The sequence below is a fragment of the Pipra filicauda genome, unplaced genomic scaffold (genome assembly GCF_003945595.2).
Source record: "Pipra filicauda isolate LSUMZ 115617 unplaced genomic scaffold, ASM394559v2 scaffold286_size1242794_pilon, whole genome shotgun sequence".
In the NCBI taxonomy this organism is placed as follows: domain Eukaryota; kingdom Metazoa; phylum Chordata; class Aves; order Passeriformes; family Pipridae; genus Pipra; species Pipra filicauda.
In genome coordinates this window covers 1,134,044-1,148,273 of record NW_024104405.1, presented here as the reverse complement: position 1 = coordinate 1,148,273, position 14,230 = coordinate 1,134,044, and the positions used below count along the sequence as shown (strand labels likewise).

General features: G+C 41.3%; 1 long non-coding RNA gene across 1 annotated transcript; it reads left to right on the top strand.

Moving 5' to 3' along the window:
* Positions 1 to 78: 78 nt before the first annotated feature.
* Positions 79 to 4,000, top strand: LOC113984507. Its single transcript, XR_003539528.2, has 3 exons — positions 79 to 136; positions 677 to 757; positions 1,183 to 4,000. It is a non-coding gene; the product is annotated as an uncharacterized LOC113984507 (long non-coding RNA).
* The last annotated feature ends 10,230 nt before the right edge of the window (positions 4,001 to 14,230 follow it).

Genomic DNA, 14,230 nt, shown 5'->3' with positions numbered 1-14,230 from the left:
GTCATCAATCTCTTCGGAGTCATCTTGCCATCTGTACCAGCATTGCTCCAGGCTTCCATATGAAAGTCCAATCTGGCGGTATAAATACCGGATAATGAAGAGTGGGTGTTAAGGTTTCTGACTGGTTGGAAGATGAGTATGTGTCTATGAAAGATCTGAATTCATGTGTTAAACAAACAGAAACTATGTTAACATGGAAGTTCAACCAGAAAGAGCATGCATGTTTGTCCTCATGCCCTCTCTCACTCTCTGTGTTTTTTTCTCAATTTTTTCTTTATCTTTCTCATTTTAGTAGAGTTCACCCAAGATCCAGGAGAAAAATGTTCTCTAACCATGACATTACACTTTGGAGATTACAAATAGGGGCAACATGTTGACTTGCTGTAATGGAGGGTTCTTTTTTTTTTCCTCTCTCCTTTTGCTCCAGGAAAGCTATAACTACATAGATTAGCAAAACTTTTGCAAGAATGGATGTAAAACAGATTTATCTCAGTGTCAGCTTTATCTGATCCATTTGGTCTTGCAGAGTTTGGATGGTTTCCTTTGTTACAATAACCAGCTTTCAAACATCTATATCCTTAGGGTATTAAATGTCAGCCTCTAGTGTATCGTTCAAGGATAAAAGATTGACAATACTGAAATACTTTTTTCTTCTTTTTTTTTTTTCCTTCTCCAGCACTGGCAGAGTCTTTACTCTGCACACCACTGCTGACCCCAGAAATGACCCACAGGAACTACTGGCGAAAGGAGTGAAAAGGTATTTCAGCTCATAGGCATTAGAAACTCTCTTCATTAATAGCCTTTTTGCAGACTTTTCAGATAGATTTCCTGTCATTGTGATGAGGATATATTTGTAACGAGGTCCCTTAAGTAAGTGGACAGTGGACAATTAATTAAACGAACTAGGACTTTCTGTATTGTTTTGTGGATTTTTTTGTGGGTTTTTTTTTTTTTTTTTGGTTTTGATTGTGTGGGGTTTTATTGTTTGTTTTGTTTTGGGTTTTTGGTTGGTTGGTTGGGTTTTTTGTTGGTTTTTTTTTGGAGTGGGGGAAGCCTTCCTGATAGTCTTGTGTCCTCTGTGCTGGGTGTGCAGCCCTTTGCTATCTGTTGGCCAAGCACTTCAACCCTAATTTGAACAAAACTCTAAACATTCTGCTGAGGGAGGTACACTTTTTGTTTCAGTTGGCATCAGAACTGAGGAAAATGTGCCCAGCAGATCAGTGGTCATACGACAGCCCCTTAAAATGCAGCCAGCAGAACTGGTGTGCTCTGGGTACAGCTGAAGATACAGAGTTCCCAAAGTGTGCCACTTGCTTTCCACTCTCTTGCTACCGAGCAGCTGGGACTGTGCTGCTCCCCGTCTCTGCACAAGGGGGTGACTACTCTGAGCTTCTTCTCTTCACACCTCAGGAAGATGGGATGTCCTCATTAATCCAAAAATCCACCAGATCCAGAGTTCATCACATTGATAATATGTTGCTGAGCCTGATCTTGCTGGAAGAGGCAGGTCGAAACTGACAATGTTTGAGTTCACATCAGGGTTGTACTGTTGGGCTCTAGGAAGGCAGTTAGAGTAAAGTTTGGTGTATTTATATCCTCATGTATTGTACTGTGTCCTGTACTGATCTCCACACTATGGATAATATGACCATAATTCTGGTTATACCACAATTAACCTTGTCCATCCCTTTGTGCGTACTCCAGTTTCCCAAACATGTCACACCAGTGGAGATCTACAGTAAGGCTGAATTAGGCTTATTATTATATTTCATTCTTAGATTGCCCTTTTAGCACACTGGCCCCTTTAATTAAAAGTTTGCAAACATGCATTCCTTAATTAACTTCTGACCTTCACAGCTGGTTGTGAGACAGCTATACTTCATGTTTTTGAGCAAAGTCTATTTCCCTCTCTCAAGCCCTTTCTCAGTTTGGAAATGGCTTATTAACTTTACAGTCATCGGGATATTTCTCAAAAGAAATAAAATTTCTTGGTGAACATGCACAATTTTTCTCTGCGCACAAAAGAGTTTAAATTTTCACTCCAGTTCTGTGAGAATATTGATAATTACTTTTATTAACCAACTCACAAATAGCAAATGTGTGAGGTTAAAAAAGTCTCATTTGAACTTTATGAACTCATAGGTGAAAAAGAAATTATTTAAGAGTAACCATGACTGTTGGCTAAGGAGCCATCATTTTCTCAGCAAAACAGCATCCGTTAAGGAGGTAAGGATATTGATGTGCTGGTCAAATGCGTCTGAGATTTTATTCTGACAATTATTTGCATGCATGTATTTGCATGTATATTTAAATCTACTGGTTTCTGTATGGAGTTGACTGTGTCCACACATCAGCTGCTTTGAGGAATTAATGTGCTTTACAACCTTTTTCATCATGTCAGAAAGGGTATGCCAAAGCAAAGGTCTCATTTTTTTTTGTCCTCACAGTGATGGACGTAAAACATGAACAACATGATCCTAGTCTCACTTATGCTGTTGTAAATCAGGGTGAGCTTTGCTGAAACCAGTGGAGTTAGCCCACTGTTTAAAGCAAACTAAGGAGAACCAGTACTTGCCAGTACTTCCTTTTGTTTGGCACTTATAGTCTGCTCTGGATGGACCAACGCAACAAAAGAAAAAAAAGTCACTAAAAAATGTTTGTAGTTGTCTGAATAGTTGCCTCTGAATTTCAGCTGTGGAAAGTTGTGATCCTCTGTAATTGCTTCTGTAATCGAGATCTTTAGACACCGAGTGTCCCTGGTCACACAGCAGCAGGACAACACAGAGCCTCCTCCCTGCTGAACGTGTGGTCGCCCTGATATTTTGCAGTCTTTTAGGCCTGTAGGTTCAGCAAGTGCAACCCGAGAGCCCTGAGTACAAACTCCTGATTACACCAATTAAACATTTCCTCCAAGATGAAAGGCAAAGGGGCTTTAGTGTGCAGTGTTTAAGCCTGTCTCTCCCTTTAAGTCTTGAAATCAGTTATTTATGGGAAGCAGGTGTCTAGGCTATCCTACCCTTTTCTTCTGTGCATTGGAGGCAGTGAAGGTTGCAATATTAATTGCTGCATCAGCAACTTCAAGATTTAATGTTTTTCTCCATTCTGCAGGCAATGTATCTCTTGCATGATTTCCCTCACAGTCTTCACTTTTACAGCCATCTGAATGATAAGCAACAATAATGTCTCTGGAAGTGATCCATAAATCATATTCAAATCCACACATCCAAATGATCCTATTTTTAATCTCTAAACTACTGTGGTGTGTGCTTGCTAGTGCAGTTCAATTGGAAGCATTATGCTCACCACCTACATGTTTCCTTCAAATTCGTGCTAATGCATTAAAAAAAAAAATAAAAAAAATTCAACCAGATGCTTGAGTAATAACACATAGAAAAAGTATGGGCAATGAAGACCTCCCTAAATGCTCATATGAACTACAAATAACACAATGTTATCAGTATCAGTTATCAGTTATAAAGAGAATAAGAATGATCTTGGGTTTAGATCACTGCATTAGAGTGGACAGTACCTGAATTATCTTTGTTCCTTTTCCACAGTCACACTGCATCCAGCTAGGCCTTGAACACTTCCAGGGATGGGGCAACCACAGCTTCACTGTGCCAGTGACTCACTAGACTGTATTTTGTATTGAAGATTAAAAATAGTCCCACGACACTATGTACTTTTCTTCTGGAACATCCATCATTTGTTGTTGTGGTCTTTGTAGAGGTATTCCTGGAACTAATACTTTAGCTTTATTGTGACTACAGCTGAAATTTCCTTTCTTTCTTTAGCTCCTCTCAGGCAGTCCAGTGGGATCTTCTCAAGATAAAACTAGAAGTGGTGCCAAGGCTTCACCCGGCATCCTTATTCTGGAATGGCTATGTCCCTCGTGGAAGTTTCTAGGGATCTCTTGCATCCCTTGTCTGTCTGTGTCTGGGGGGCCTCAGCATTAGAAAGACATGGACCTATTAGAGTAGGTTCTGAGGAGGCCACAAAGATGCTCAGAGGGCTGGAGCACCTCTGCTATAGAAAGACAGGCTGAGAGAGTTGGGCTTTTTCAGCCTGGAGAAGAGAAGGCTCTGGGGAGAATTTACAGCACCTTCCAGGACCTAAAAAGGGCTTATAGAAAGGAGGGAGAGGGACTTTTTGTATGAGCAGATAGTTATAGGACAAGGCACAATAGCTTTAAACTGAAAGAGAGCAGGTTGAGAGGAGATGTTAGGAAGAAATTCTTCCCTGTGAGGATGGTGAGACACTGGAACAGGTTGCCCAGAAAAGCTGTGGATAGCCCATCCCTGGAAGTATTCAAGATCAAGTTGGATGGACCTCTGAGCAACCTGGTCTGGTGAGTGGCATCCCTGACAATGTCAGCAGGGTTGGAACTGGATGGCCTATAAGGTCCCTGACAACCCAAACCATTCTAGGACTCTATGATCTGCGTGTTCAGACTTGTGTCTGGCCATTTCCTTGCAGCTGGGTACCAAAGGAGAAGGGAGAAAAGAATGTCTTCCCCTACCCATACCCACATGTGAGTTAAAGCAGACTGTCCACGCCTTGCCTACATCATGGGTGTTGCCTGCAACTCTGGGGGAGGATGGGAAGTGTGTATCTCTGACTCTGGTGCTCCCACATATGCCCACCACATGTCCTGAAGTATCAGGTACACATCTCCTTGGCTGCTGAGGCACCTCATTATGCAAATATCCCCCGAGACAGTAGTCTCCTTAGTGCTACCCAGGTTGGAGTGATGCCTAATATACTTAGTCCTGACCAGAATGCTAACAGGCCTGTGACTTCAAAATGTTTGATGTGCATTGCACATGTTTCTATTGAGGTGATTTCTGTGGTTACTGGAGACAGTTGGTTTTTTTTTTCTCCCAGTGGCTGGAAGGAGCCACGAGAGTATTTTTATGCATAAATGGGATTCTCAGAACATCTGACTTGGGGTGTTTTCAACTAGGTCATAGTTCTGGGTGTCAAGGAAGTGTGTAATATCTGAAAGGATGTTGGAATTGGTCTGTGTGAGAGGCTGGACTTCTAGGCAAGCAAGTAATGACAGTTCTGAGTCTCCACTTTCAGCGTGTGCCTGAAATAAACATGCAAACAAACCCAAGAAATTTTGTAAAATCTCAGTGTAGGAATTTAAACTTTTAAACGACACTAATGGGGAAATGGGAGCTATTATCTTCAAAGAAGTTCTGGCTTCTGCATTGTCAGGCTCAGTGTTGACAATATCACAGGATTTGAGGTTTTTTGTTGTTTGTTCTGTTCAAAGCAAATCAATGTACAAGTTTTTTAAGGTGAGAAGCTCTCTTAGTAATGTAAGTAGCTAATTACCATTAGGGGTTAATAAAAAAGAAATGTTCCCTTATCAGGTAGTGCATGTTTTGCTTGACAATATCTAAATTATTTATTGTGGCTTTTCTATGGTTTGCATCTAACATTAACTGAGGTGGAGATTCTTAGTTTAATTCACATTAGACTTGAACCTTTCTAGCTTTCTTTTTTAACTAAATTCAGCCTTTGTGAAATTGCAGTGAATGACTGTCCAGATTTTAATGCAAATAAGGCTTCTTTCAGCCTTATTTTCAACAAGCAAATGTGGAGACAAACCAGATGTGATTTTCTGGATGTCTACACATCAGAAATAGGTGTCTGAGTGAGAACAACAAATTTTGGTAGAGTACACTATAGAAGAAATGACAATTGAGTTCAAAATCCAAGATGGAGACTCAAATTCCTCTAGGATACAGGCCTAGAAAATCTGAACATTGATAAGAGTGCTGCTGTGAATTTTCTGTGTATGTGCGAATGGAAGTGTTTCAGTGTTTCTCAAATAAAGTGGATGTAGACAAAAACCTTATTTTGGGTATTTCCTTTTGAGTCGTTATTGTCAGCTCCCCTTTTCATCAAATAGTCCTATAAAGACAGGTAAAAATCCCCATGGAGATGAGAGGTATCCTAAACAGAGCTTCCATCCTGCAGGTGAACCTGCTGTAGTTTCCTTCCTCAGTGCTTATGGGTGGCAACATTTTCTTGCATCCTTGCTCCTTTACGGTAAATGAAAGCAGCACTAACAATTGCAGAAAAAAAAATTACCTCTAAATAATATATTTTTCTCAGTTTAAAAGTATGTAATTTCACAAGGAACGCTCTGGGACTGATCCTGCTGTGAAGCCATTGTTCGATTTCTCTCAGCAGTGGTAAGGTGCCTACAATTCTTAAACTGCTGAATAGTCCCTGTGAAAGTCAGGGCACTGATACTGGGGATGACAGCTGACTCTGGGATATCTGCACAACCTCTCAGAGTGCTGCAACAGCGTGAGATTTTGCTCCAGGGTTCCCAGTGCTTGCGTCGTTTGTGTGTGTCAGGCTTCTGGTTAATCATAGCTCACCGTGCAGTGAATGCATCCGATTGATTTCACCAGTACCAAGCAGTTAATTTAAAAGAGATGACAGTGTCTGTCTTTTGCCATCTTTCCCACTCTGAAAAAAAACAAACCAAAAAGAAACAAGAAGATTTGAAACCAAACTACTGTAAGGGTTATGCAAGAAAGCAGGGAAGAAAGCCTTTCTGAGAAGACAATTTGTTTTACAGATGAGGACCTCCTTAGCAACTGCAAAAAAATATGCTTTTATGAGCAATGAAGAGTGAAGAAGAACTGGAAAGATGGCCAGGATAACTTATAAGAATATACAGGGAAAATAAATGCAGTCTAATAAATTTAAAGGCTGAATTGTGTTTGGAGTTGAAGGTTTGAAAAGCGAACACCAATTTTTGTGGAAGATTTATAAGCAGAACACACTGCCAGTCAAAAGAATAGTTGGAAGGAGAAAGATATTGTTGAGTCAGCAAGAGGCTCCAGCTCTGTTACTTGTCCTGGAAAAAGTAAGGGAGGGAGAGAGAAAGGAAGAAATTGGTTAAACAATTAATTTGGTTCTAGTGTTTGGTTTGGTTCTAGTATTTTTTTTCCCCCAGAACAGTGATTAGGAAGTTGAAGAAAAGTCACAGATTTCCAGGAATAAGGCAGGCTGGTGGAAGGATTATGCAAACAACATCATAAAACAGATCATGTCCAGAAGACAATTTCATGTATTAATTGCAGGTGTGCAGCTGAGCTAATGCAAAACTACGAGTGGGAATGAACAGTGCAAAAGAGTTTTTTTTATTGTGTCATCCCCCCCTCAGCTCCAAACTAGCTTTGTCTGAACTACAGAGTCTTCATCTACTCTGGCTTCAGTTGCTCCTCCCACCCCCAGCCTGGCTCAGCCACCTTGTGATTAATCATGTTTGCCTGAGTGCTTGGAGATACCCAAGCAGGTTGAGGTTTCAGCAGCTTGAAATCTGAGAGCTCTTCTTATTTCAGAGCAATGCCAGCTGCTCTTCCCTGACCACTAGTCCATATGGAGACCATCTAATCCATCCAGAAGGAAGCCTTTGCAAGTGCAATGCTGCCCTTTTATGATGACGAACATCGTAGTACTGAGAGTGATTACATGAGTTGTGAGGTGGGCCACAATGTGATAAAGTTACCCAGGAAAATCTAATTTTTTAGAGAACAGATGAAGTTTTGAAGATCAGCCTTTGATGAGAGCCAGCTAGTAATGCTCCATTAATGTGTTTTTCTTGGGGACAAAATATACAAGTGTGTGAAAACCTGTGTTTGTATGTGTAGACATGTGTACTCTGGTCTGTTTTCTTTTTTTTTTTCCTTGAGAGAAAATCTATTTTCTTTCCAAAATGTTCCTTTCCCCTCCTCCCCCAATGAATTACTTTCTTCCCTCCCACAACCAAAATATGTCTATAAGATGAGGAGGAGGAGCAAGGGATTTGTTAAAACTTATTCTTAAATTTTCCATGAAAAATGTAACTTTTTTTTCACTGTCTCTGAAATACATCTGCAGCCACAAAGTTTCCCACCCATGTAGGAATACTGAGGCGTTGTCATGTCCTTTCTCCCCTTGCCCTTTCCTTTCCTCCATCTTTCAGCTGTGCTTAGTAAGTTTGATTCCCTTACCTTTTGCTCATACATCATACCTTCCAACCCTCTTATCTTTATCACTGTTCATTGTAGTCACTCTATTTTATTGACTCCCTTTTTATATTGAGTTGCCCAAAACTGATCACAGTTTTCCAAGAGGGGCCTCACCAGGGCCATGTATGGAGGAATTATTACCTCTGTAGTCTTGCAAGTAATTCTGCTCCACATCCCAGTATGGTATTTGCCTCTTTGTGCTACAGTCTCTCACTGTGAGCTCATATTTAATCTGTCATCCACTATCACTCCCTAAATAAGTCCTGCAGCACTTCCCCTTTAGTAATAAAAACACAAAAAAATGTTTGAAGAAAGAGTAAGTTATCCCCTTGGGTGACTCTTCGAGAAAACCAGGGGTTTCATACAGCTGGAAAGACATAGAAACACAACCTCACACTGCTTCCATGTATCTGGGTTTTGTAGCTCCAATGCCAAGAGTTAAAACAGGGATGGCATTTCCATTTGTACGTATTTTCTTAGCTGCTGGTTGCAGTCCTGAACTACCCAGAGCATTGATACAAAGGAAGGAATGCCATATCTACTTTTAGAGTTCATATCTACTAGACTTCAGAAATCCTGCTGTACTTTAAGCGGTCTCGAAGTGTGTGCTGTGAACTTGCTTCAGCTACTTGATATCTTATGAAAATCAAGTGTGTGCTACTGTATATGGGCAAAACTAGGACATGACTTGAGTCGCAAATTTATCACCTCTAGATTTGGAGAGTTCTCCACTTTCCAGACTGGATTTTTTTCAAGCAGTCTTTAGAACAAGCATTTTCTCAGAACTATCTGTCTTTCTTTTTTACTGCTGAATTTATTTAGAAGCACTTTGTTGATATTCAAAGTTGAAAAGCCTGCACAGTGTTTAATCTTCTCCTTCTTTTTGGTCAAGGAGTTCTCCTTCCAGAATAAAAATACTTTGCTTTTTAGTCCATCTGATAATTCAACCTAATTAATCACTGTGAAAAACACCGGTGAGGATTTCTAAACATTATGTGGGTAAGTATGATGAGCATGTATTTACCTTCTGAAGGCTACTGGAATTACGATATGTCAAATCATAGTGTGTTGCATGTATGGCTGGTCTGTTATTTTAGTACTCAGCCATTAACTTTTTTCTTATTAATTGGGAGTCAACCTAAAACTTGCTGTTAAGTGCCAACAACACAGATTTCACCTTCTTAACCATGTTTCTAAGATCTCCTTACCAGTCTCTCTTTTGGTCTCCCTGAAGGAAACCAAGCATCACAATCTGCAGATGAGCAGTTCTTGGAATTTTCTGAAGAGCCAAGTGCAAGAACTGAATGATGTAGGAAGAAAAACCCCATAAATATTGCACAGCACCAGCATTTTTAAAGTGCTCCCTCATTCCTGATTGCAGCCTAAGAGCATACATTCAAAAGGCACACCACCCTGAAGTTGATGGGAACCTTTCTGTGGACTGCACAGTTTGTGTACTAAGCCTCCAAGTTCTTGAAGTGAACCCTTGCTGCTACAGAGAGCTCTTAAAATTACATTTAAATTGGAAATAGAAATCTCCTCAGCCCTGACAATGGAGCAGAGTTATTATTTCCCATGCCTGTCTTCTCTTACTCAGGAAGCTGCTGCAACATGAAACCTTCTTCTGATTGTTCCTCCTCCAAATGCCTCTCTCAACCACTTGAGCTACACTCTTTCCTTGTGAAAGGCGGAAAAATATAGGAATTTAAGCAAGCAGAACAGTCCTCATGCTCAGACTGAAAAAGCAAGGTCAAGAGGGGTCTAATTTTCCCAGCCATTGAAATTTGTTTACCTTCTTTGTCTTGGCACAAGAACATTTAAAGTACAATTCCCAGCTCAGTAAACTGTTGCAGAATAATCGAGGACTAAAGAAAGTCCTCAGATGTGCTTTAGGACTTGTGAGAAGACATATTCCCAGCAGTTTAGTGTTGTAGAACCAGTAAGTAGTGAGAACATATCTACATTCACATGTGTACAGCTCCGGACATGAAGTTTAAGACCAGAAACTTAAGATAAATCTGCTCATCCTAGCAGGATGACAGAAAAGAAGAAATGTGACTGTTGAACTATAAGTATACTAGAGTGTGGAAGATAGTTGGAGGGAGGCAATTTTTTCGTAAGGAACAGAGCTGAGGCAGGAAGAAATTGTTACATGTTCACTGTAGATATTGTCTTTCCCCCCTGGAAATTAGGTTGCAGAAGGTGCTGGAGCAGCCTCCTGGCATGCAGAAGTATGCAAGAGAAAGGTCTGATTGAGTTGTGTTCATTTGCAAGAGGCATTAGACGGTTTTATTGCACACGGTCACTCATAAGTGCTCCAAGTGTGTCCTTTAGGGGATGCCCAGTGGTTTAAGTGCTCATCTTGAGAACTGAGCTTTTTCAGTCTTCACTGAGAAGGGGACTGAAGAAATGGGAATCAGAATGTGTGAGTCAGTTCCAAACATCATCCATCTTCATTGATTCACTGGCTGTGTATATAAGGCTGTTCGAAGAATGGACAAATTATCTTCTAAGTTTTCAATAAGATTTCCACAGAAAGGCAACATGATTAGAGTTGCAGACTGACTCATCATCCTATTACTTAAACAAGAACCTTGTTTTGGTTCTGCTCTGAAAGCGGAAGAAGCACTGGAATCTGTGTCTGACTTGAAATGGGAAATATAAAATCTTGAGAGATCCCCTATAAAGGCAGCAAATCTAGAGAAGATGGTTGCTTGCCTTCTTTTCATGTTCTCAAGTTCAAGTTAACAGTTTTCTTACATGAATCAAAATTTCAGAATGGTCCCTAACTTTAAGTCTCAAAGGAGAACTGTGATGTGGAGAACTTCACTCTTGTCAAGCAGGAATCAGTTTTGTGCACTCCTTGATGGAGCTGGTTATCACCAATAAAAAAAATCCAGTCAGTGAAGTTTTAGTAACAAAAAAAACCCCCAAACATAAACAAGGAAGAGATGACTGACTGTGTTGAATGTTTCACAATCAACACCATACAGAGTTCTGTCCTTCTTCTGAATTGCAGGTCTTTCCATTCTGACTGAACTTTTGTTGTGTGGGTTTTTGTACTGAAAATTACCTTCCTCTGGGAAACACATCACAGGTATCTGGAATAACATTTTCTTGGTCAGGTACAGAGTAATGCAGGTGATTTCGAGAAAAAAAGGGGTTCCTTTGACTTTTCCTTTATCAGGTGGTATACCAGGACTCAAAAATAGAGCAGCTGTGCTACCTGGTGCCACAATGCAGGCATCCAGTGGTGTCTGCCAAAGGTTGCGTTCCTTGCCGAGGTCAGTAGCTCACCAGGACTGAGATCAGGAGGTGAGGTGATACATGCCTGTGCACTTCAAACACAGCTACTATCAAGAACTGGGCAATGTGAAAAGCTTGGTTCAATCTCTGGTCATTTTTCTCACCACCATTCTTCTCCTAGTTTGGAGGCAGATTGAAGCATTTCCTGCTTTTGTTTATTTCACTTGGGAACAAATGGTTCATTTCCCTCTGTCCCAGCTGCTCTGAAAGGTTTTCTAGTTTCTCCAGAATGTATTATGCAATACTGCAGAGCAAGTCCTCTTTTCTTTTCAACTCCATGCCTTTACCATGTATTGTAATCTGTCTGCTCTGATTAGGTTCATCCTATAGAATCACTGCCAAATTCTGTTTTACACAGCAATGTTTAGTCTTCAGCCTGGGAGCTATGTAAAGTCCTTTTAAGATGTTCATACATCAATATCAGTCCTGACTAATCCCAAGAAGCTTTGGATGGCAGGAAGAAGAAAAACTTAAAGTTAGCTGTGCAAGTTACAGGACAAAACACTCCGATCTTTACTCTGGCCAAAATTCAACAGCCATCAACAGAAGTTAGGTTTGAGAATAGGGCTGTAAGTCTGGTTTCTAACATAGTTGTAGAGGTCACTGTCTGAGCAAGGACCAGGTTCTGCTTCTGTTAAAGAGCTTCACTGCTCATTTCAGAAGGCATTCAGTGGGACTCCACATATGTACTGAATCTACTACTTAGGCAAAAGTACGTTTAATGTATCTAATGTTTCTTTGTAAGAAGGCCAAAATGTTCCAATGTTTTCTTGCACTTCCCTTAAATATAGGTGGATCCCAGATCAAATTAATTGGTGGCCTTGGTGACAATTAGTAACTCAATATTCTTTAATTAATGTTTATATTGCAGGGGTGTGTGGAATCCAGGCAAGCTGGAGCATTCCTCAGGCTCAGCAGTCACAGAGATACCTTGAGCAACCCTGGAAAACCTGAGAACACTGAGACCTTTACAAAACTGTGGTTTATATCCTTATCAAGGCTAGGTTAAAATTTCAGGGTGGTGGAGAAACAGCAAACATTTTAACATGAGAAGTGGACATGGTTTTGTGGCTGGATAAAACTGTGGAGGCTCAGCTGACCGTGATGCCTTGGGATAAGGAAGGATGGGTAATCCTGCTGCTGGGGGCAGAGGGAATTAAGAAACAACCTTTAACATGGGAGCTGTGTTGGCTGAGGAGGCCACTTAACAAATTCCTTACTTGAGCATTCAAGGGCACTCTCTCGCAACTTGATCCTCACTTTTCCAAGTGCAGGGAGGAGAAGAATGTTTCACTGTCCAGAAAGCACCCAGGCCTTAAGATAAATGAGGATTGAAACAAACGTTTCCATTCATATCAGGGGCCCCTCCTTGCTAGCGTCCTCACTGATCTGTAAAAACCTTCTTTGTAAGTGGTTTCTAAAGCATAATCTGTGCTTTTAATACCATTTGATTGAATAATTCCACTGCTAGTTTTGTTTTTTAAAGGTTTTGAGAAGTGTTGCAAGTAGCAAAAGTTTTTAATAGAAACCTGAAGCCACTGACTGAGGAAAATTTCCTAACGACTCTTCCTGTTGTGGAGTAAACTGGAGAAAAATCAAGTCCAAAACACTGAGGGTCGTGTGAATAGCTATAGAGAGGAATTCAGGGTCTTCGTTTCAGTAATTGCAGTGAAATCGCTCACAGTAGAGGCAAGGAGCAGAGGAGAAATTTTAAAGATCCAAACAAGCAATAACAGAGCTCTACCTGACTTTACAATGCACTAACAGAGTCTCCAGCACAGACTAACCCCACAGAGTGGGGTTTTCATTTCAGAGCAGTGTTCTCATTATCTTTCACCACCAAAATGTGGTGAAAGCAGCTACTGAGCTTTGCAGGGAACTGAATTTCTTTTCTCTAAAGTCCAGGAAAAAACCAACATACATGAAATGATGAAAAAAAGTTAAACTCTGAGTAAAAATTTTTTTTCCCTTCCCTTCCCTTCCCTTCCCTTCCCTTCCCTTCCCTTCCCTTCCCTTCCCTTCCCTTCCCTTCCCTTCCCTTCCCTTCCCTTCCCTTCCCTTCCCTTCCCCCTTCCCTTCCCTTCCCTTCCCTTCCCTTCCCTTCCCTTCCCTTCCCTTCCCTTCCCTTCCCTTCCCTTCCCTTCCCTTCCCTTCCCTTCCCTTCCTCCCTTCCCTTCCCTTCCCTTCCCTTCCCTTCCCTTCCCTTCCCTTCCCTTCCCTTCCCTTCCCTTCCCTTCCCGTCCCTTCCCATCCCTTCCCTTCCCTTCCCTTCCCTTCCCTTCCCTTCCCTTCCCTTCCCTTCCCTTCCCTTCCCTTCCCTTCCCTTCCCTTCCCTTCCCTGCCCGTCCCTTCCCTTCCCTTCCCTTCCCTTCCCTTCCCTTCCCTTCCCTTCCCTTCCCTTCCCTTCCCTTCCCTTCCCTTCCCTTCCCCCTTCCCCTTCCCTTCCCCTTCCCCTTTCCCCTTCCCCTTCCCCTTCCCCTTCCCCTTCCCCTATCCCCTTCCCCTTCCCCTTCCCCTTCCCCTTCCCCTTCCCCTTCCCCTTCCCCTTCCCCTTCTTTTAATTGCTGCAAAGCTCTTTAGTCAGTTCACATGGGACACAGTTTAGTCCATGTGAAAGGAATGTAAAACACAGTTTTCTGTGTGGGTATTATTTGTTACATTATGCATTTTTAGCCTAGAGGATGAATTCTATATCTTAAATACCTGTTTCAGCACATAACCCACTAATTCACAAACATGTGGCAAGTGCTGGAACCTTCAGGTTATGTACAAACCAAGCTGGATAGATTTTATTCCTGTCTTAATGGCTTGTGAAAGGGCAGTGTAATAGCTTCCATCAAGGAACATTGCTAGAAACAGTATTATTTAAAATCCCAGACCCTGTT